Consider the following 20,915-nt stretch of genomic DNA (forward strand, 5'->3'; position numbering starts at 1 on the left):
ATAGAAACACTGCTGATGTTTCTCAGATATTTAGAAACATGTTAACCTTTTAATCCTGTATCATAACTTCATAGAAAATAACCTAAAGTAGAGATTTGTGTGTTTAAAAAGAGATCGGTGGTAGGTTTTGTGTTCCCAGGCATAGGCTAACACTGGTCAGCTGCAGCTATGCTGCCTCTCCTAATGAGAGTGGTGTTAGGAGTGTGTATTTTGAATTCCTATTCAAAAATGTTGATGTTTTAAAATGAATAATGATTTTTCTAGCACTTGGCATCAAAGTTTATCAGGAAAAATATCGTAGATAGAACATTTGAACTGTGATTTGTTCCATCGTGCTGAAGCTGAAGGTGTGTTATGTGTCTTAGCTGCAGTGCAGAGCTACTTCCGTATGACATACCGGGGAAAGTTTGCCTGTTAGCATTCGGCCTCTCACTTTGAAATGGTATGACAAAGCTTGTAAGCATTTATTTTTTTTTAGTGCTGTAATAGTTAAATCAGTCTCAGAATTATCTTTTCCACCTCTCTCTTACAGCCAGTAGTTTCCAAGGGAGAGGGGTTAATTTGCAGACATGACTAGCTTTTGAAGTAAGAAATATGGAGGTTCCATAGTGAAGTCTCACTGAAGGCAAATCTTAAAATCAGAAAGGGACATCCTTTCATGCTTCTTTAGGAATAAGACACATTCCTTTTACAGTGTTTACTTGCAAACTTGCGAGCTGAAATGGACTTGAGGTCTTCCACTTCAAAACCTATTAATTTGTCAGGTGTTAATTCTTGGGGAAAAAAAAGCTTTTAATACGCTTTTGGCATGCTTCCATTTCAGCACTTTAAATCAAGTCATTAAATATTTCTGATGGTTCTAAATTTTTAGAAGAAAAATAGGTCAGCAAAGTCGGTAAATCGTTTTGTCTTTAGGGGTGGTGATGTCTTGAAAGATAGTACAGTCATGAGATTTATTCTTACTGCATGTGGAAAAAATTACATTTGTAATGTGATTGATCACCTCTGGAATTAATACTACCTTTGAATCAGTGATCAGTGCGTAACACAATGAAATGACAAAAAGTAAATTCAGTCTTGGAATGTTAAAATTATAGTAATTTGTAGTTTTAATCTTGAAGTAACATTTAGACTATGGAAAATACCGCATCACTAAAAGAATCATGGAAGGTTAGAATGTACATGGGAGTGAAGAGCGACAGGTACAAGGTATTTCAGGGCATTATGCAATAAGTGGGTTGATAAATAATGTTGATATAGTTGAAAGTTACAATATGCTAACGGAGTTTAGAAAGCTTGAATTGAATTATTTAGTGATGTTACCTTTTTACCATTCATTAACTATATCCATTGTAAATGGAATATCTCTTTTTCTAGGCAGATTCAAAGTCAAATAAACTAATCCTTCCTTATATTCTAAAATAAGGATTTTGATAGTTTTGCAGCACATGAGTAGGAATTTATAGAGGTGTGTTTTCCTATGATGTACTTTTTTTTGAGCTTAACTACTCCAGTCCAAAGGACCACAGTGTATGACTTATTAAAGAGAGTAATGGTCAACAGATAGGGGTTTATTCCTTTTTTTCCCTTTTTTTTTTTTTTTTTTTTAAAGTGCAAATTATGCTACAGAATTGACTTCTCTAAAACACCTCAGAATAACAGCAGTTATGACTTAAGTCTGATTAGGGTCGTCATTCTATAGGGTAAGCTTCTTTGGGTGGTTCTTCCAGAAAAGCAGTTTGCAATGGTAGGAAGACCATGTTTCTGGACATCAGCACTCTACTCTTATAAAAAATACAGTAGAGATAAAACAGAGGAGGGTCTTTCCTTCCCATTTTTTTAATGTTCAGTATATAGACTGTCTCACAAAGTTGATTTTGAATGATGACAATTAGAAGGAAACTTTTTTTTTTTCCCCTAGGGTTGGTGGTGTGGTTTGGTTTAGTTTGGTTTTTTTAGTCGCTACACTTACTGTTTTTTTCAAATGGGGAGATTATTTTTGCTAAAACAGAGGGGCTGCTTTTCTCTCAAAAAAGTTCTGAAAGTCAAACAGATTTCAGAAAGAGTGAGAAAAGGATAATGACATATGTCCTTTTTTCCCCCTCATATTATTATCAAAATGATCACTTTTATTTTAGCATTTGCAACTAAAGTGCTCAACATAAGTCACTATCTGGAAATTACATTTTTATAGATGCATAGACTGCTGACTGTCTGTTTCAGGTATGAATTCAATTTAAGAAATAGTCACAATAAAATTAAGATGAGCTCTTGTAGCTACTAACATCACAGGAGAATGTGTAAGGCTTGTATCTGAGGCAAAACTAAACAGTGCACATATACAGGTCATAATGTAGAGTTAGTAAGTTAAAATAATAAAAATCTAATGTTGCCATGGGATTGTCTCTGTTAAAGATACTTAATAAACTATCCCAGGTTTGTTTTACACACTTACTGTTCTTGCGTTCAGCATCTTTTGTGTAATTCTCAAATGAAGTCACCCCAGTTTCCTCAGTCCACCTACATTAATGAAGCATAATGTATCTAGACATTTGACTATTGGAACTGAAGGGAGTATAATGAGCTAATAGTAATTGAAAGGAGATTAACAGCTCTGTGTTGTGTTCAGTAGTACTTAAGTAGACTTTTCCCCCCCCTTTTTTGTTCATTTATTACAAGTAGCCTCTCTTCTGAGACTGACCTCTGATGGAAGCTTTACCTTGTTTAACTAATGAGTGTCGTCAGACCTGCTTTAATTGCATAAGCCGTCTTCACAGACAGAAAAATGAATTTGAACCTTGAGTGTACTTTGTGAATAGAGCTCCAACTTTTTTGAAACGCACCGAAGGTTTCTGGGAGAAAAGCATGCCTAACCATACTAAAAAACATTGGGGTACAAAAAAACTTAAAGGCTGGAAGGCAAATTGGAATTTGTCCACCAGTTGCCCAGGAACTCTTGTGGACAGATAGGGTAAAAGGAAATCAGATTTGCCTCCGTTCTTTGAAATACATTGAAACTCATACTTCCACCCAAAATACATCACTCAAAGAAAAATTATTTTCTAGTTAAACACCTTTTGTGTTTAACATGAACATCACAGAACCCCACAGCGTGGCCCCATGGTACATGCGTCTTCTCTTGCAATGTGTCATTTGCATACTTTATACTGTTGCTTTTAATCAGCTCTTATGGGAAGATGGAATAAAAATATAGGATGCCTTTTGTTAGCGTAATATATATACGTAAAAGAATCAAAATTGAGCAGGTTTTCACAAAGAAGAGGAAATAACTTTGACAGTCATTTCTCTCATGTTATGAATTCCCTGGCCCTCGTAAAACAAAGCTGACTTCATAGTCAGTGATTTCTACATGCTGAGTGCGAAGTCATGAGCTTCATCAGCAGATGATGTTCTTGCTAGGTGCCATTCATACTTTGCAAGTATCACAAGTAAAAATCTGATAATTTATCATTCTGATTATCTTTTTAATTGATAAAAATAGTTCTGAGACAAAATTCTACTCCAAAGGAATCAACTTTGTTATGGCACAAAAATTTTGATTTAACATGAGGATAAAGCTGCACAGCAATTTGGGAGAATGTGTTTGCCTTTTCCATCTTTATTACCTTGGTGAGTGATATCAAGCATAGCTGAGAGTTCAGATAAAATAAAAGCTTTCTAGACTTATTCTTGCAGGTACCTTTTCCATTTCTTGCCAAGGCTCTTGCTCACCTGTTTCCAAATGTCACCCAAAGCTGGTACCACTGCAGATTCCAGGGAGCAACTCCTGTGAGGAACAAAGGGCTTGCTCTTCTGCTTCAGCTGAGTGCGTGCCTGAACACTAATGCTTCAAACTTTAAGAAAGCTCTCTTTTATGGTTGACTATACAGCGTTATATAATCTGCATTAGATAGGTTTTAGTCTTCTCACTGCTGCTGTATTCAGTGTGCATTATTATCACCCCAGAAGAGCACTCGTGTCTTCATTTTCTTTGCCAGTCTTTCCAGCTTGATGGTCACGATTTTGATTACAGTTTATACCTCATTTAACCTGACTGTCCTAAATATCTTCCAGCAAGCAATGGCTTATTTTTAACAATATTTTCTGCCTTTATCTCCACACCACTCTTTGCTAGACAGAATTGTCTTTCAGATATATATTTTCGGTCTTAGACTTTCATCTGTAAAGTCTGAAGATAGACTAGACTAGACTATTTCAGTTGGAAGGGACCTACAACGATCTTCTAGTCCAACCGTCTGACCAATTCAGGGCTGACCAAAAGTTAAAGCATGTTGTTAAGGGTATTGTCCAAATGCCTCTTAAACACCAACAAGCTTGGGGCATCGACCACCTCTCTAGGAAGCCTGTTCCAGTGTTTCACCACCCTCTAGATAAATAAATGCTTCCTAAATGTCCGGTCTAAAGTTCCGCTGGCACAGCTTAGAACCATTCCTGCATGTCCCATCACTGGATCCCAGGGAGAAGAGAAAATGTAACTCCCCTCCTTCCTATAATAAGTCTGTGATACGCTTTTCCAGTACACCAGTGGATCTTTCATTTTAAGTGTAAGAGTTTACTTTGCCCATTTTCTGTCTATGTACTTTTAACTAAGGGAGTTAGGGGAGGAGGCGTGGGGAGGAGGAGTGACTGTGGATGTTGGAGGGGGGAAAGAAAAGGAGTAGAAGACAGTCAGTCAGTTGTGAATAAGATGTGGCTGAGTGTGTTTTAGCAGAGCGCAGATATTTCTAGGAAGACCTCATCACTGCCAACATTGATTGGTAATCCGAAGGTAAGAATAGCTACGTGGTGGCCTCAGCTGGGAAGTTCAATGCGTGAACTTTATCTTCAGAGCCAGGTGATGTTCTTCAAGCAGTGCAGCCTCTGAGCCAAGGAGGAATTTTTGCAGCTCATGTCAAAGGAAATCTGTTTTATGTCTCTGTTTTATGAGAAGCACTAGTTTCTAATAATATTTATCATCATTTTGGCAACTGCTTGGTGGTAATTCTATCAGCTTGCTTGTTTTGGGAAGCCCAGCTCAGTGAAGTAATAAATAAAATGGACAGTGCTGTGACATAGGCTAGCAGTATAATAGGGAGGTGTCTCTTTGAGTTCTTCTCATATTGACAGTGCCTTATTTCCAATCTTGTGCAAATAATGAGAAAAAATTAGTAATGGCAGTCATTTTTCGTAATGGAACAGAGCTTGTAAGCGTATTAGAGAACCAAAGGCGCTTGTATTCCTGACAGTACAGGGTCCCTACTTTGTTCCCCAGTCACACTTAGCTCTGTTTTTCAAAGATAATTGGTTTGCTGTTATAGGGTTTTGTTATAGAGGGGGAGTTGCTTTGCAATGACTAGTTGATTGCAGAGAAGATGGAATTGTGGTTCTTAATTGCTAAACAGAAAACTTCAGTTTGGGTGAAGAGCATGAACTTGAAGTGATCTGTTTGTATTTAGAGCAATACTAGTAACAGTACAAATTATTAGAAAAGTATAAAAATAAAATATTTTCTAATATTCTTTAATTCTCTAAGGCAGAAGATTGAGTAATTTCTAGCAATTTCTGAGCACTTTCTTACACTTTTAAAAACGTCACAGACCATATTCTTATTTGCAGTAAGTCTTAAACTCTTCTGATTTAATGGCAGCGCCACTGTTGCAGGTTAGCAGCGTGCTACATCCCTTTAAACTGCACAAGTGTTCTTAACACTGTCAGAGACCACGTATTTGTGTTGCATGTGCAAGCAGGAGCTCTCCTGCCTGATGGGGGAGTGCACGTGATTTCATCTCTCTTCAGTGTGTTTTGCTTTGAAGAATTGCATAAAACGATATCAAAACAGAGAAACTTTGTATTGACAGGTTGGTAGCAGGACTGCCCGTTAGCAGAGCATAACTCTCATGTCCTAAATACAGAATGATATGAATAAATTGATTAGGTAGTTCGTATGTCTATCTGTAACTAAAATTTGCTCCTTAGAGACATATCCTAGCAAGAACTTATGCTGACAAGTTTTCACAGATAAAAAGGAAGCTACATAAAAAAACAAAGAATACCGACATGCCCAACTTGCAGTAAACGCTTGATCTGTTACTATTCCACATGTGAATAAAACAGGTGAATAGTACTGGGGTAAAATTCACCCTGCCATCCAGCGCAATGCAGCAACAGGAAACATACCTAGTATTTCCTCTAAAATGAAATACACCGTGTAGAGTGTTTGCATGGAATATGATTTAGTTTTTGGTTTTAAATGTCTGTGTGATTTAACATATTTTTTTCTTTTAAGAAGAGATTAGACACCCCCCCCCCATTTGCAATTGAAAGAATATATGCAGCAAAACTAATAATGGCAAAACGAAACAAATAATGTGGACACAAAAACTAGAGTAGCCAGCTTGACACCTGTCTCCTCACTATCCACCCATTAAGTCCTTGTACACAGGCATTCGGCGTGCAGTGCTCGCTCACTCATCCACGGCAGAGGGGTGAACTGGAAGGGATGCGAATGGCATCACTCTTGCCCACGTACTCACCAGTGCAGCAGAGCTGGCGAGGCTGGAGCCTGTTTTGCTGCAGCTGTCAGCAGCAAATTTCTATCTTCCTTGGGCACAAAGGAGTTGTGGCTTGTTTCTGAGTGTCGAAGCAATGCTGTTGTCCCTCACTAATACAGGTTATGTCCCTGGAATAGAGTCTGGTGCGGAGCACCCGGCAGGGGAATATGAGCAAGAAGTGTTGGGATACGTACATCAGAACTGACAAGAACAGTTTTAGTGGGACCAGAGTGATGGGCACTTGAGAAATGTGCGAGCTGTATTGATAATGTGACTTATCCGTGTTTCATCCATTAACACATACCTATTTAGATCCATTTTTAAAGTAAAAGCCTCACATCTCATGCAAATGTGCTAGTTGATTTCAAGAACCAGTTGGAAAGGTTCCCAATTCTGCCTTTCTGTATCTAGCCAAACATGCCTTGATAAATCCAAACAACCTGGAATGTTTTCAGCATGCCCTGCCGGAAAAGCAAACAAACCCAGGACGGAAGAAAATACAGTGATTTCATTCTGCTAATAGGATGTGACAGCACACCAAGGCATGGACTTAACATGGCTCAATGGAACAGAGGACAGGCTCGCTCATGGTACCACTTTTGTTAGCAGGCTTTCACAGGGTGTGAGACTGGGCTAGGTAATTAGTATGGTCTTCTCTGTGTGTTGTTAAGTTTCCGGAAGATAACTTTCTCTTTGGCCAAATGACTTTATTCAGACAAAATAGAGACTAAACTTGGGGTTCAGAGAAGAGGAAAGTATCTTCAGTATGCAAAGGCACTATGACAGTAGGGAATTAATTAGATAAGACAAGCCTAGATGGCCCTAGCAGGCAACCGAGGTCCTGCGCTGCAGAAGGTGGCTGAGGAAGTGCTAAAACCCTGAGCAGGTAGAAACGAATCTCTCCTGTTTTATGCTCACTGAGGATCTGACCAGAGATTAGATGATGAGATAAAACCACAGAAGTTGGCATGACAGGGTTGCGCAAATGTCAGCTGAGACTGGGTTGGCAGACTGACTGGCTCCTAGGTGGGGGTTCTCCCCTTTGGCAACTGTATTTTTGTTTCTTACTACAAGATGTGATACTTTGAAGGAAGAACCTGGGTGACTACAACTGTGTGGTTTTTGTGCTGAGACATTTTATAATGTTCTGAAAGGAATTCAGGCATGAAGCGGTTTGGTTTTCGTTAGGTGGGCTTTTTTAAGTCTTAAAAAATTAAGTATTTCAAAAGATGTGTGTAGGTATAAGAAGCAAGTGAATGAACATAACATAGAGATTAAAAGAGTTCTTCTTTTAACCAACAATTATGTTTTAACAATTTTCTTTTGTTACAGTCTTTGAATATAAAGTAAGGATAGACAAATACAGGTGACTGTACAATGACAATCAAGACAGTATGTTGTGACTTTGAGTGTGGAAGTATCTTTGTGTTGTACATCTTTTTATTATGTTTATAAATATGCATGCACCTCTTCTGATGCATAGAATTAGAGACTCAGAACTTTTAAATTAACTGCTCCTAATGTCTTCTATTTAGCAGGCTAGTTAAGTAGTAAAGACAAAGTTTTAGCTCAACAGTAAATGGTGAGGAATTGAGTCGAGTCAGAACATGCTTATATGAGGTAGGCTACAATTTGCGTCTAAGCAATGTGAAATACGTGCAAATTACCTAAATGTTAGTGTTCAAGTGGTCACTTAATTAAATGCTGGTTACAGAGATACCCTGACTATAAAAACCCTGGCTATAAATGCAGTCCATATTTAAAAGGTAATGTTGGAGGACAATTGTAATTATTAAAAATATGCTGTACAAGGGCTAACATTTATCTTCATGATGGTTCTCATTCTTAAATTTCTTTTGAAATGAACAAAGTTGTTCTGTACATATTCATTTTTTAAAAGTCTGTTGAATAATAAATGTTATAGGATCCCTTTCTTTCTTCCTCTTAGGAAACTGAAACAAATAACATACCTGTTTCTCGTAAAACTCTTTGAGTAGTTTCATCCCAGAATGAAACTTGTGCTCCACAGCATAAGGACTTTCTGTAGACGCATGGAGGAAACCCTTAATTTTCAGATAGTAGGAAAGTCAGTAATGTTCCTGGTGGCCATAGAATTTAAATCTTTTGAAATGGGTTACATAACTTGCTGCAAGTGCAGAAATGGCTTGGCATACATGTTTAATGGTTTCACCTGTGGTGATGCTTGAGGGCATCCTCCAAGCCTTAATGCTGAACTCTAATCAGTGTAGACAAGATCACAGCACTGGATTTCAAGGGAATGCAAGATAACCTGCAGACAAATTACCACTGCAGTAACATGACAGGTCTTGACAGTATGTTCAAATCGTTTACAGAAAAAAATACATCCAGCAACTCCAACGTTTTCTAATATTTTGGCTACCAGAACACTGCACCCGATAGGTAGCTAGACTTCTGGGTAAGTATAGAAGTGGCACTGTGGCTGGAGGGTTTATGGTAATTCCATAAGCAGCAAAGTGTCTCTGTAAAGGAGAGATAAACAGCTAGTAATCCTCATAATTCCCCACTGATAGCCTATCCATCTCTGTTATAAATTAGAAAGCCCAGAGATTAGGAAGGCTAGGCAGGGTGTAGCTCACAGCATTAATCACAGTATTAGGACAGCAGTGTGCTTGAATTCTGTGTCCAAAGGGCTGGTGTTTCTCTCTAGGTTAAAGTGACATAATGTAGTTTGGAATACATACTGATCAAACTGCCAACCCAACGTGGAGATGGTTTTACAGAAGACGCTGTTATACACTTCTTTAAACTAAGCTATCAACTGCAGATTTGGGAATAACACGTTAGTTTTCGCTATGAGTGTTGTAGCCGTGATTTTGTAATCTCTTCAAGTTTCCAAATTAAGATTTTTTTTTAATATGTGTTTAGCATTATTTAGATGGAATTAGGGTCAGTTTGTCCTCAAGCCTCTTGGTACTGGGAGGAGATTGTGCAAATGCTGCTGATCTTTTGGAATCTGCATGTGGCTGTACCAGCTGCACTGGTAATGTTGTCATTGTCTGTGTGCAAATTCCCATTTAAATGTAAAATGTGAATGGGCGCCTTTAAAAATTAGAAGTTAATTTTCAGAAGCATATGGTTGAACTACATACATCAGAAATTTGCTTGATAATAATATTTCATTGTGGTGGTAGTCAGGTGGAGAATGAAGAACTGTGGTTGATCTTCATAATAGTATGGCATAGATTCCAAATCCTATACAACATTTGATTTAAAATACTTAATTCCACAGGTGGATATTTTAGTCCTCTCCTTTTTATCAGCTACATTTTATGTGTTCAGATCTCTGCTCCCTCACTTCAAAGTCCTTTTGAATATATTCACAATAACTGTACTCTGGGAATGTAGTTGATGTGAGTATTATTGTCACTTCAGCCTTTTGAGTGTATCTAGTTCAATAAACTGTTGCTTGAGGAACAGTTTTGCGGAAGAGTAAGTCTTTTCTAAAACTGACAGTGCATCAACAAACTTTTCATTCGTGCACGCACAGTAGCAGTGTACAAGGCTTTTGAGGTAGTGGAAGTGTTTCCATCATTTTGTATGTTCTCGCTTTGGAGCGATGATAGAGTTTCTGGTTTTGCAGTCATGAGAAAGGCTGAATGGGAATTTCTAGAGAAAGGGGCTCATTAACTACAATATGAAAAATGTCTGCTCAGCAAAGGCAGAAGAACACTTTAACGCATGTTCATGGCGGGGGGGGGGGGGGGGGGGAAGAAAAGAACACCATATCTAGAAGGGCCAGAATTGTAGGGAAAACAGAAGATTTTGTTTAAGTGTTTGTAGTATTGTGAAAGGATGTGAATTGACATTTCACTGTTAAAAACTAATAGGGGAGTAAGAACAGGTATTGGCAAAAGAAGCACCATTTTATCATTAGCACAGAGTAATTTAGACTCGGCAGATACTGTAGCAAAGCTGAAGATTCACATAACTGCAAATAAATGTCTGCAAGACGACAACATTAGACAGAAGGCAGTCCCAGAGACACGTTCATGAAAAAGCAGTTAGAGCAAATAGACCCTATAGCGTAAATGTAAAGTTCACAACTGGAAACTGTGAAAGATGAAGCAAAACACTAATCCACGAAGTGCAGAAACTTCCAGTAAAAGGTAAGACGTGTAAGACATCAGTGGGATGATGTTTTACAACACAGACAGATCCAAAAAGAAACGTTAGCACTGGGTAACAGCAAAGAAATGCATCTTCAGCAGCATACAGAATGTCTTTGTATGCAGCTAACTTTGGAAACATTTTCACAAAACTTAAAATGTCAGCATGTTAGCAATAATGGTCTGATCTACCCTTCCAGTGGACAGATGTTTGAGAAGAGCAGTGGAGATTTTCAGGCATCCTTTTAAATTGTATTAGTGGACTCTTCTACAGCATATCAGTCAGTCACCATGGTTTGTGTCTGGACCACAACCAGCAGAATTTCTGATGGGAAAGCGAATAAGGACCCTTGCATGTGTAGTAGTTGTTAGCTTGAAAAGAGAGAGCTACTCAACTGAACATCAAAGAAACTAAACCAAAGCTTGGTGTTGGTTCTTTGAACTGTTGGAAGAACTGGAAGAAACCACTAGGTAACAATGGGAATTCTATAAATAATTTTAGAAAGAGGTGTGCTTCAACCTTTATTATTTTCTAGGACACCCAGGAGAAAATTGTGTGCTTGATAGTGTGGTATCGGGAAGTAAAATTCTCACGTCCTTTACTTTCTCAGGGAAACTCAACAAGGGTGAGAATACACTTTGGATTGCTGTTCAGACCCCTCTTTCCCTTCCAAAGTACTTTTAGGAAGAAGACCATGTAGTATCACTTATGGCCATTTCAGCGCAGATAAGTGAACATGGTATTTAGGCCTATGGATCTGAGGCATAAGAATTATTATAATCCAAATGTATTTGTATGTCTGTAACAGTGCTGGAGTGCATGATTTTTAGGTCCGTTATATTACAAATTATTCACCATTACGTAGTCAAAGCAATGCTGCCGCTGGTTCCATGGTGTCCTCAGGTCTGAGCACTTTGACAAATTGTACTAAATGTCTTGTTCAAGACACCCTTGAGATGAGAAACACTAATATAGTGACCACCTATGGAAAGTCTGGTTGATTTTATTTGATACCTTAGTATCGGAAGCTGAATCAGTTCTTTCTTTCAATTAGCTCTAAGAAAGTATTACAAAAAGGAGAGACTAACTGATGAAACTTGCTGGAGTAGAGTGACAAACACTGGTTGCGCAGATGCTCACGCTGTCATGGCTGGAAACAGAACTGGTGAGACGTGACTTCTTTTGTGCAATTTGGTGGTGCCTGAGCTAACAAGTCCTACCAAGACATTCATGCTGCTTCCAGAGACTTCAAGCATTGCATGTACAGCGGTGCTGAGCTGTGCCATGTGGATTTGTGGCTCAGGTTACAGATAACTGCCCCATTGGCTGAGACAGGCGCACCTTCAGTTCTAGTTATAAATATTAATTTCATCTTCTGATAGCAGTGGTTAAGTTGAAAGGAATCATTTTTGGTGAGCTTAAGACATGTTGAGGATATCCAAATGTCAATACCAGTCTTGTAAACCTAGGAATGAAGAGTCTTGCATTAGTTCAAATGAAGCTACGAACTTTTCATAAACTTGAAATACAATAAAGGCTGTGTGACCTTTTATTTAACTGACCCTTTGAGAGCACAGCTGGAGAACAGAGTTGACATTTACATTTACACCAAGCTGCAATACTATACCAGATACTTAGCTAGATAGTTGAGCTGAATTCTTCAGTGGAATGTGGCTGTGGGCCTCACTGTAACATAACTACCGTGAAGGGAGAGGAAGGAGTGTCACTAGGCAAGTGGTTAGTATTTATATGCCAGGAAGAAATAAATTGAGCAAGCGAAATGTTTTAGAACACGTCAAAATCTGCAGACATTTATTTATGTAAAGTTATATGTCAGACTGTAGTTGCTAAAATGATGTATATACGTTGGGAAAGGTTATGTTGCTTCTAGGGGATAAGATAGTGCTTTGAAGACCCGGGAAACACCTGTGAAAAGGAATTACATGTATTCCTAAGGTTGACTGCATTAAATCTGGTGCTCAAAGTCATTAAAATATAAAATAAAAATTCCTTCCTAAGCAATGTGCTTACTAACAGCTCTGCACATATAATGGCATTTATTTTCCAGAAAACTCAGTCAAACAGAATAGGTCACATCCTGCTATGCATTTATATTAGATGATAATGGTAGTTTAAAAACTGTTTCCAGTAACACTGTAGATGTTTTTCAGGTTAACAGTGGGCAGTCTAAAACTCTTCTGCTTTGAGCCCCTTACTTTGTTGTTAGGTTCTATCAGAAAGTCCTTGCGTCTGGGCTGTGAAGAGACCCTGCTGTGACTGGATAATTTTTGTGCATAATTTTTGGACTCCTCTTTCTCAAAAGAGGTTGTCTTTTCTAAGTTGCTGAGTCAGGTGCTTTATTAGCAGAGTCCTCTTCAGAAAGGTGAGGAGTCATTCCTGTACTTGATGAAGTTTGTTAGGTTTTCTCTTCCTCTCCCAGCGTGTTGTCAGCATGTTTGTCTTTTCCACCTTCTTCTTACGCAGTTCTCATTCCCGTGTGTCCCTTGAACTTCACACTGTGGAAAATCTATTGTATGTTGGTTTCATTTTGCCTACTATCCTGAAAATAAAAAAGTATTTTTGTCAGGTAGTAGTGTATAACACTTCTTGAAGGACAGTGTCGCTCTGCCTTGCAGAAAGAAGGCAACGCACCCAGTTTGCATCTTGGTCAAGTCAGAACTCTACCCAATTTATCCCTTTATAACTAGCATATGGTAAAGCAGGAAAACTGAAGCATACACACATTGGCCTCTTGTCCAGAGTGGAAAGCAATTACTTTCACTGAAATGCTTAATCACTTCTTTTATTTCCTGTCAGCTGTTTGCATATTGAATTTTACACAATAAAATGGTTTTTTTTTTTCAGGTACTGGAGAGCTCTTCTTGAAAGTATTTTGATGTAGAAAAAAGAAAAAAGGGGAACTGAATAACACTTGGTGGTATTTTGGTTTACTTTGGGAAATGTCTGATACTGCTAACATTAAAAAAACTTGAGACCTATTTCAGCTGGGACTTCATGTGTGACATTATGAAATTGGGGGCGGGGGAATCTTTGTCCTTGCTTCCTGGAAAAGCATCATTTTTGACACTATTACATTGTCTATTATTTTGTAGATGCTAAATTCCTTCCCATCTGCAAGCAGTAAGCTTCAGGATGCTTGGAAAAAAGCAAACTGTAATAAAAGATGGTCTGAAATGAAGAAGATGTGTTAAACAGAAAGGGTGCTTTATGTTATAAATATCCTAATTTAGTTGTGTGTACTCTAAACTGTCGCCGTAGTTCAGCTCAGAAAGGCGAATTTTTCATGCTCTAGGACTAGGCACAAGTCAGCCCGTGCTGAATTCTCAGGGAATAATTCTGCTCAGGATTGGGGATAGGTAGTTACTGGAGAAGTCAGAAAACTGCACATGCGACTCCATAAGCAGAATTTGCCTTTCGTTGCAAGGCTTGCTTTAGTCGGTGTCATAGGAGGTAGCATTGCACCTCAGGCAAGAAAATGTGACTGTTTAATGTTGGAGACAGATCTCATGCTTAAGCCCGGAATCTGAAGTATAACTGTTGTTTGTTTTTATTTTAGCAGGGAAAAAGAGCAATAATCCCAACTGGCAGTCCAAAAATAACCAGATTGGAGGGTGGAAGGAAAAAGGAGGAAAAGGGAAGAGAAAAATGGAGAGGTAAATTGTTATTCTCTAGCCACAGTTCCCTTGCAAGGAGGAGCAGGGAGGCAGCATTTTATCAGGACTATGTGCAAATACAGTGTTTCAGTGGTGTATGGTGACTCTGCAAACGAGGAGCAGAGACACCATTGCTACACCACAGCATTTGAAATAGTTCATGAGTTATGTGGGAGAGAAAGGAGAGCACATCATCTCCGGTTCCGTTCTGGAGATGTTACTATCTTGTGGTCAGTTGTCTCATAAATTTCCTTAAATACCTCCTGCATATTGGACTATTACTGTTTCTAGTAATTCACTGTAATGTTCTCTCTGCCCATTTCTTTGGTAAGTTCTAGTCTCACGTAAATAGTTCTAGTCTAGGTGGTTCAGACATCGGGGAAAGACTGATTCTTTGCAATGAAAGGTGGTGGTGGAGCAGCAGATTCTTATGTGTCATTCCTCTTTCCGTGATTATTAGGTTATTGGGCGTTGTGGATCACGTGAGATAATGGCACGTTTAGGCCTTGGTATGCTGATATTGTGCATTTTCTTCACGTCTGTGCAAATGATAAACCTCAGCCGCAATGGAAGCAATGTTATGAGTCCTGAGATGCATTCTGCCATTTTTTTCTGATTGAGAAGTGAGCTGTGGTATGATGTTATTTGGGAACTGGAAATGCGAAGGGAGAAAAGTAGAAAATATGAGACTCTAAAAGTGCTCTGAATCCACTCTTGATGTCTATCACTTTTTTCCTCATGAAAACGAATTTAAATATTTTCTTCCTGAACGTTTTAAAAATTCGATATATTCTTCCTGGAAAGTACTGCTGCTAGGTATTACATAGGTGGCCTTTTTTTAAGATTGGAACCATAAATACAACACAGTGGGATACTTTAGCAGTAAAGCGTAATATTTTTTAATATTATTTTCTTTAATTTTATGGCTTTGTTTTATATTATACGTGTGGAACTTGGACCCTTTCTTCTAAATTTTGTATTAATGATGGCAGTAAAAGTTCCTAGTTTCCTCTGGCCATTTTTCTCCCCTAAGCTGTAAAAGAATAGATGGCAGCATATAATGACATTCCGTCTAAGCTGAGTGGTCTGGATAAGGCTGAAATAACCCAGGGTCCACTCAAAGACTACAAATGCTGCCTCTGTTTTTATTGCAGAAGCAAATGCAGAGTCCTGTGTCTGGGCTGGGATAACCCCGTGCAGCAGCACAGACTGGGAGGCCAACTGGCCAGAAAGCAGCTTTGTAGCTGCTGGAGGTGTTCATGGGCAACAATTTGTGCATGAGTCTGCAGTGTGCCCTTGTAGCAAAGACAGGCAATCATGTCCCAGGCAGTGTTAGCAAGCACAACCAGCAGGTCCTTCCCTCTGTTTGGCACTTGCGAGACCACATTAGGAGAGCTATGACCAGTTTGGGCTTCCCCAGTAAAAGAAAGACATTGACATGCTGGGTCGAGTCCAGCACAGAGCTACCAAGATGGTCACGGGGCTGGAGTAGCTCTGAGGTTGTGCGAGGTAAGGCTGAGAGAACTGGGTTTGTTCAGCCTTAAAAAGAGATGGCTGATGGGAGGTCTTATTGTTGTCTTCAGATACCTGGCATATACAGGGAAAACAGGGCCAAACTCTTCTCCGAGGTGTGTAGTGAAAGGACCAGAAGCCACAGACAAAATGAAACACAGGAATTCTGACTAAATAGTTGGGGTGGTGGGAAATTACCAGGGATAAAATCACTGGAGCAAATGTCCAGTGGGATCTCCATCCATGGAGGTACACAGAACTCAGCTGGACTTGCTTTGAGCTGAATGCTTAGACCAGATGTGCTCTGAAGATTGGTGTCACGTTACACGGTTTTGTGTATACTACAAGAGGACCAGAGCGGGAGATAAATTGGATTTCCAACAGGGCTATGCAGCATAGGAGGCATCTCCTTAGTTAGAATTGTATGAATGTTTGTGGGTTGGAGTTTTGTGGGGGTTTTTTTATTGAAACCCTTCTGGCTCTTACTTTTGCCTTAATTTACTTGAAGACATTTCTGTAGTTTCTCCTTTTAAGATAAGTTTTGATTATTTGTATGTTTGCTAGAACTGCAATGATAACAGTAAATCTTCTTTCTCCTAATAACTGTAACAGCTGATAAGGACCTTAATGATCCAATGCCCCATTTTTTTGTAAGCTTTGATCAGTGAAGTACGTAACACAATCGGGTTTTTTAATTATTCTGGTTTGGGTTTAACTTGGGTACTGTCTGTATGCAGTAGAGATGATTTACACTTTTCTTTGTCTCAGTTTCTGCTTCAGGCTCTCAGCGAGCTCCACAGATATGAAATGGTTATGAAAGGCTATAGCAATATTTAGAAGGTTCTTTTCAGAACCATGATCCTAGAAACTTGTTTTACGTGTAGTAACTTTAAGTTCTGCAGGACAAGATAAAAAGCTACCAGTCTTCCAAACAGCTGAGACATAGTGTAATCCAGTCTCTGATGGCATTACTTTGAAAGAGGAACGTGAAAAATAAATTTTGTGTAGCTTTATTTTAAATCACTCACTTGCTTTGAACCCATTTGCAAAATGTTCTTCACCCTCTGGAGACTGCTTTCATCGACCTTGAGAGCTGAAGTTGCTCAGCAGTTCACCTGCTTTGAGCCCGTACCGACTGGGCAGCTGTCCAGCTAGCAAAAAAAATCTCCCAAGCAAGGATTTCCACGTACCAATGCCACTCATCTGACTCAGACGGTTTGTTTTCAGTTTTTTTTATTTCCACATGTCAGTCAGATGCTCATGTGGGTTTTGCATCATGTTTGGGCCTCTCCTTTCAGGAAGGGCGTTCGGCATCTCCTCTGAGCTCAGTTGAGGACTCTTCATTCCTCCTGTGGTAGTCTCTCGGTATCCCTCTTTTCCCAGGAGCCCTCAGAGCAAGGTGTGAGCTGCATGAGCTATTCTGATGGAGGCAGCTCATCCATTGATCCATTGATGCAGGAGCTGTACGCCCCTGCTATGCCCCATCAGATCAGACTTTTTCCGTGTGCGTGCAGATGAGATGCCAAGAAATGTGTTGTCACTGCTGAACCAGTTTATCCCACTTGCAGCCCGTGCCCTTTGCAAGTGGTCTCTGGCAGGCAGGCCACCAGGAACGAAGGGCAGGGGTTAGCCTGGCAGTGGCTGCCCTGCTCGCAAGGGGAGGAGTGTGGGAACCCCAGTGTTGCGCAGAGCCCATGGACCGGACTTGATGCAATGTCTGCGTCCGCGCTTGCTAAACCCCCGGCTTCTGGGGACCACAGTTGCAGCTGCGTGCATCTGCGGACTGGCGTGTGGAGGAGGTGCGGTCACTTCACCGATGATGGCCTGGATAGGCTTTCTGTGTAGCTGGTGTGAACTGTGTGCCTCAGCCTGGTCAGATGCTGAGGGCACCAGTCAGGCGCTGCACTCTACGCTGCTTCACTGTTTTGTACTCTTTTTGATTAAGTAGCAATGGAAAGTGCTTTGGGTCCCACTCCGGCTACCACTAGAGTCTGTCGGTCGGTGGTGCTGGAAAAAGAGAGAGCTCGTTCACTCAGTTAGTGTAATTCGGATTATCCTGAGGGGTGGGGGGGAGGGCGAAGAAAAAGAATTGAAAAAGTGAACTGAATGTTTTGCAAAAATAAAGTCTCTGTGTGATTTTTGTAGCTTGGGTAAGTTGGAATTACGGTTTTTGAATAGTAATTTAAAATTAAGATAATATTAAGCTCATATATAATCAGTCCTTAAAAGTATGTTAACTAGTATTAGAGTCAGAGAAACGCTAATGAATTGCTAGCCTCTTGAAATATATATACCTCCTATGAACTACCCAGACTGCTGTAAAAGAATTGTGTCATCGGTTTGGCCAGCTGACAAGGCATATGGCAAATTCTTTTATGATGCCTGTTATCTGTAATGGTAGCTGTTTGTGTGGCTGTGCTATTCACTGAGCAAGGGTAGAACACTAGTGCGGCAGTTCCTACCAAGTGGAGCAAACTGCAAAAGGACAAAAAAAAAAAAAAAAAAAAATTGAAGACCAACGTTTTAGAAATGTGAGAAAAAGAAAAGCAGTGCAGTCACCCAGGGGAGTTTCTGTAGCAGCAGTAATCTGAAGCACCCAGGCACATTGCCAAGAGCTCCAGTAGGTTGTTAATCAAAACTTCCAAGTCTCCTGCCAATCCAAGGCTCTCAGCGTCTGAAGGGAAAACTGTCACATAATGATGTGATACTTAACTTCCATAAATACAGTTTTAATTTTTTTGGTGAGGAATATTCTTGTCCTAAGAAGTTTTTTTTTTTCTTCTTTTTCACTCTATGAGAATATCCCTCCCATTGGACTTATGACTGAAGTAATATATTTTTATACATTAATACATTTAATTTTTAATAAACATACAGGATACTTTCTGATACCCTAGACAATAGATTCTCTTTTATTGGCTGCAATTAGATGTTCCAGTAGTAATATGCAAATCCTATAATTCTTCCTGGGAATGGGGCAAGGTGGTACTGAGAAGATTAAACAGGTGTCTGTGTAAAGCAGACACTTTAGTTGCAATGTAAAATTTAAGTAAACTCTGTATAAGTGCTCCAGTTATCTATATAGTTAACAATAATATATAGCGTTGCTTCAGGCATTGAATTAACTGAAAAATAACATCAGCCACTTCCTGTTTATAGGGGTAGTTGGTTTCTTAATATTATCACACAGTAGGCATTTTTTTCAGCTGATGCTGACAAATCCCGTTATCTAGGAAGCGTTTCTATTGTGTAATCCTAGCAACGGTGAAAGCAGAAGTGATTTCAGTCTTTTCCATGTTAATTTTCTGGGTGATGGATTTTTCAGTTCACGAGGAGGAGGAGAAGGCGGCAGGACATAAATGAAAGTGTGCACTTTGGCATGGTTTCCTCATCCCGCTGCTCGCCTGGCAGACCCTCGGCGGTCCCGGTGAGGATGGCGGCGAGAGGCAGGAGGGAGGCCAGGAAGCAGCAGTGTAACCACGGGCCATTCGTATCGGGAGCGTTCCCCAGCACCTTGCTATTCGCTCCGCCGATGGTGGGGTCAGCGTTAATTTACGCAGTCTGGCATGTTTTGAGGGGAAATTCACCGTTAAGGGAATGGCTGAGAGTACACGGGGATGCTGGTGAGCTTGGAGAGCTGTGCTTTTATAGGAGCTGTGCTGCCATAGAAACTGAGAGACTATATGTAAGCATTGGCTTTCCATGTAAATAGCCATAATTGCCTTTGGCCTGCGTAAATCTTGGGAGAGGGAGAGATTTATGGGGCTCAGGAGAGAAGAAGTTCCCTCCCCCATGACCCTATTTCCCAAAATTACCATATGCCAACAGGATTCTTTTAAGGGAACTGTTAGGAGTATTAATGAAACAGAGCATCCTCTGTTTTTTGTGGAATAACCCATGTCAGTTGATTTGGAGAGGAGCTTTCTCCAGTATGGTTTTCAGCTTGTCAAAATGGAGTAGAGGAATTTGACGTGGAAGTATAATTCTGTGTATTGCTTTATAGGTCTCAAATTTCATGTTATGGTTATTATTTATCTGCTATATTTCTGCTCACCAGAATTCCAGATACTGGCAGTAGAGTAGTTAATGCCATAGAGATCCCTGTGTGACATGATAAATCAGTCTGTTATGGGCCAGAAGGCATACTTAATGGCCGTAGGCACAATTGATGCAAAGTAATAAACCTAAGAAGCTGGTATGTATGAACTGAAATACTTCCAATGCAATAGGGACACTCTTTAATTCACAATAGTTTGGCTTTAATTTAGTTTGCTAGATTTACACTGTAGCTATGTAAGAAGTATACGGCTTGTCTTGGTATGCTCACTAGTTTAGAGTGCTGAAATAACCTACATATTTTAATGCAGATACAGGCTGAATAAAACCAAGGCTAACAACTTCAGATTTCCTTGAAAACGAAGCTTTACCCAAGGGTCAATAAATTAATTTCACTGGTTTTGCCTATGTGACAACTCTCCTGAAAGGCGTAGCCACACTTCTGTTAAACATGAGGCGGCTGCTGATGTAGATAGGTGCAAGATGACATTAATCTAGTTAAGTGACAGCTTTGAACATCATGAGTTTCAGTGCGTGCTGGAGACCCTGACCCACTCAGAGTTGTGAGTGGTCTTGAAAAGCCTGTGGTGGAGTGTGTTTGGCGATGAATAAAGTGCTGGTAGTGATTGCACGCAAGATTCATTTCCCCATTTGATTTGGACATTTTAGCCGTCTGAAAACTGAGCGTCTAGTCTGAGCCACCATGTGGGTCCCTTTTGTAGCCACTGGAAGAGCAGTGATACATCTTGTCTTAACATGTGCTGAATGTCACATTTGGAGCGCGACGAGCCTGAGTATGCTTTTATGTACTTCAGTCCATCACAGGCCCCCCACGAGTGGCATGTGTCTCCATGTCTTCTGCTCTTGCTTCAGTACAGATGATCGACAGATCACTTTTTGAAAGAAGAGAGTAGAACTGTATTGCAGTTTTGTGTTCAGGATAGACTGCAAATTGTGATTTTTAAACCCAAAT

The 20,915-nt window shown here is 39.8% G+C and overlaps 1 protein-coding gene across 3 annotated transcripts in view; it reads left to right on the forward strand.

Moving 5' to 3' along the window:
* Positions 1-20,915, forward strand: part of DLGAP1 (DLG associated protein 1) — a 423,778-nt gene that overhangs the window by 93,524 nt on the left and 309,339 nt on the right. The window contains exon 3 of one of the 3 annotated variants that reach the window (XM_063326618.1): positions 14,278-14,374. The exons of the other annotated variants lie outside the window; for them this stretch is intronic. The gene's annotated coding sequence lies outside the window, so the exon portion shown is untranslated. The remainder of the gene's footprint in view (positions 1-14,277; positions 14,375-20,915) is intronic. 3 annotated transcript variants of the gene reach the window in all.

This window comes from Chroicocephalus ridibundus, chromosome 2 (genome assembly GCF_963924245.1).
Source record: "Chroicocephalus ridibundus chromosome 2, bChrRid1.1, whole genome shotgun sequence".
NCBI classification, from domain to species: domain Eukaryota; kingdom Metazoa; phylum Chordata; class Aves; order Charadriiformes; family Laridae; genus Chroicocephalus; species Chroicocephalus ridibundus.